The 3,185-nt window shown below is 37.0% G+C and overlaps 1 non-coding gene across 1 annotated transcript; it reads left to right on the forward strand.

Moving 5' to 3' along the window:
- The first annotated feature begins 696 nt into the window (after positions 1-696).
- Positions 697-803, forward strand: LOC122090254. Its single transcript, XR_006143494.1, has one exon. It is a non-coding gene; the product is annotated as a small nucleolar RNA R71 (small nucleolar RNA).
- Positions 804-3,185: the final 2,382 nt, after the last annotated feature.

Consider the following 3,185-nt stretch of genomic DNA (forward strand, 5'->3'; position numbering starts at 1 on the left):
GGAGGGCCATATTTTTTTTTCAAGTCACTTATTCTACTTGCCTCTCCAGTGTTGGTAAACCCAGGGGGTTGCTAATAAGATGATAGAAGAGGGGCCCTAGGAAAACTTGCCTGAGGTCCTACATTTGACCTAGGAAAAGTATTTTAAGAAAACGATTGTTGTGCAAAGGGAGGCCTTTGGGGTCCAGGTTGACCTTAATTATAGAAATTGGAAGGTCCTGCTTGGTTGCCCTGATTCCAAGAGAAATTTGGGTGATTTCTCCATACTGGATTGTATGTGTTACTATATGGATTATTCTGGTATAAGGCATTAACACTATCATTAGAAGTGCCCCCAGAGGTGTTAGGGCATTCTTCTATGACATGTCCAGGGGACTGGCACCAAGCACAAATCTTAACCAAATTGACTGATGATGGCTCTATAGGAACAATAGCCTCAATCCTCTTGATTAGGCTATCCAAATGGGCTTCCTTGGCTACTATCCCATCCACAAAATATCCTTTTCCTCCTATTGTTCTTTCACTCTCTTGGGTTGATTCCCACTCACGGGTTTTGTCAGCTAAGTCAAGTAAAAATTCCCATGCTTTTCCTTCATCTGTAAAGGATGTGAATCCCTCAGGGCACATAGACTCTATCATTTGTTTAGTTGGGTAATCAATACCCTCATAAATTATTTGACATAAATGCCATAGGTCTAGGCCATGGTGAGGGCATTCTTGGAGTAGATCCTTGAATCTCTCCATAAGTTTGGAAAATGACTCACTTGGCTTTTGCCTAAACTGAAGGATATCACTTCTAAGCTTATTGGTCTTGTGAGTTGGGAAAAACTTCTTAAGGAAGACAACTGTGAACTGTTCCCATGAGGTTATGGAATTTGTGGGTAATCCATACAACCACTTCTTAGCTTGGTCTTTCAATGCAAAAGTGATAAACCTAAGCTTAACAGCATCATCAGAAAGCTGTTGGATCTTAATTAGAACACATACCTCTTCAAATTCCCTTAGAAATAGGTATGCATCCTCAGAGGTCAACCCATGGAAGTGGGGCAACATAGTGATGTATTGAGATTTGAGTTCAAAATTATTGCCCTGGGCTTGTGGTAGAACTATGCAGGAAGGTTGGGCTGTTCTAGCAGGGTAGAACCTATCTTTCAGAGATTTAGGTGAAGGGTTTTGCTGTTGGTCTCCCATATTGAAGGGTTTTAAAGAGAGCAAACGTATAGGGTCACTACTTGTTGGATCTCTTCTTTCTAACCGATTCTTAGTATTACGTACCCACTTAACACTCATGCAACAGAAAAACTACCCACAACTAAAGTAAGACAAGCACCAAAGAATGGATAGCAAAACTTTTTTTTTTGATGATTTTTTTTTATTTATTTTTTATTTTTTTATTCTTTTGCTTTTTGGGAGCTTACCGGCAGGGATCCGGGGTTGCTCAGATCAATTCCTGAGGTACTGCTACAGGGCAAAACCTGTCTTTATCATACTGTGAGGCATGGCGACCTCCACTGATACAACTATTATTGCAAGTTGTTCTTCTCAGGAATTCAATAAAAGAAAAGGAAAAATATAAAACAAAGCAAACAAAGCACTCCGATTTACCAAAAGAAAGTGAAAAATAACATGGAACTGTCTCCCCCGCAACGGCGCCAAAAACTTGTTTGAGATTTAAAATGTAACCGCAAGCGTACGGATCAGTGTAGCTACGGGTCGAACACAGGGAGAGCAGCCACTTTATTTTTTATTTCTTTTAATAATGTGAAAGTGAACCGATTAATGATTGTGATCTAATTCTAATTACTGTCCTAAACATATGTATCTAAAATAACGTCCTAACCATTCGTCATCTAAGAATTTAAAGACGCAAGCCACGCAATTAAAATTAAATAAATAAATAACTAAAAATAAACAACCCACGCAATTAAAAAAAAATAATAATAATAAATAAATAAATAAAGGAAAAAATGTTGAAATAAAAATAAAGTAAAAGAAAGGGGATAAAGCTAGAGAGAGACTCACAAGTAGGTTTCTCTACTTAGCCCGAGGGATGCATCATAATATGAGCTTCCCTACTTGACCAGAGAGTCACTCTTACAAGGGTTTCTCTACTTGGCTTTAGGGAAAGGGAGACAATTAAAATAAAAGTAATAAATTGATGGTTCTATGGCTAGGAGGGGCAAAGCCAACACATACACTAGCCATGAACCTTGGGGAAAAGGAATAGCAATAATGTAACGACTGAAAATAAAAATCCTAAATTAAGAAAGAAAGGGTAGTCAGAAGAGGGAATGAGAGGGGGGAGAGAAGACTACTGAAGGAGCCTACTTACTTGAATTGATGCTTGAACTTGAAAAAAAATTGCTCCACGGCTCGTGATCTTGTCACCTAGATCTAAGCCTAGAACTATAACTTAAAAAAATTACAACTCAATTGCATAAATCATAAACATAAAAAAGGCTGAATAAAAATAAAAGAGTGCTTGCATTAATTGACATAAAAAAAAAACTATTAGAAAAGTGATTAAAGCAAAAATAGAGAAGAACTAGAACTAAAGAGAGAGCAAGAGAAAGAGAGAGCAACTAAAAAAAAACTAGAAGAAGAATGAATTGTCTCTCCTCCTTTTACATGAGTCGTATTTATAGGGAATGGGGAGGTAGGGTAACAATTTTCTCTTTCCTAAAAGAGAGAAACCCACAATTGATTGTGAGATCTTTTGAGTCCAAAAGTGCTAAGATGGAGGAGAGAGAAGAGAGAAATAAATTTTGAGAAATTTCCTAAAATTTTTTGCTTATTTTCTTTCCTTTTTTTTCTAATTTATTTTTCTTCTTTTTTTCTCTCTCCTAGGGACGATTTTTTTTTCTTCCTGTGTGATTTGGACAATCTTTGGTGATGATGTGGAGGAGAGAGAAGATTTGGACAATTTTTGGTTCTCCCATTTTTTTTCTTTCCTTTTTTTTTCTTCTCTTCTTGCTTCCACGATTTTGCTTTCCTTTTTTTTTTCTTTTTCTTCTCTTCTTGCTTCCACGATTTTGCTTGCTTCTAATTTGATGTGGAAATCCCCTCCATGCCCTTAGTGCTTTAAGTGAGTGAAAAGCAGGAAATCTTCAACAAAATTCTCTAAAAAAAACAACCATGAGATTCGAACTTGAGACCTCTTGGTGAGCAAGAGAATTTTGTACACCA

Source organism: Macadamia integrifolia, chromosome 9, assembly GCF_013358625.1.
Source record: "Macadamia integrifolia cultivar HAES 741 chromosome 9, SCU_Mint_v3, whole genome shotgun sequence".
NCBI lineage: Eukaryota > Viridiplantae > Streptophyta > Magnoliopsida > Proteales > Proteaceae > Macadamia > Macadamia integrifolia.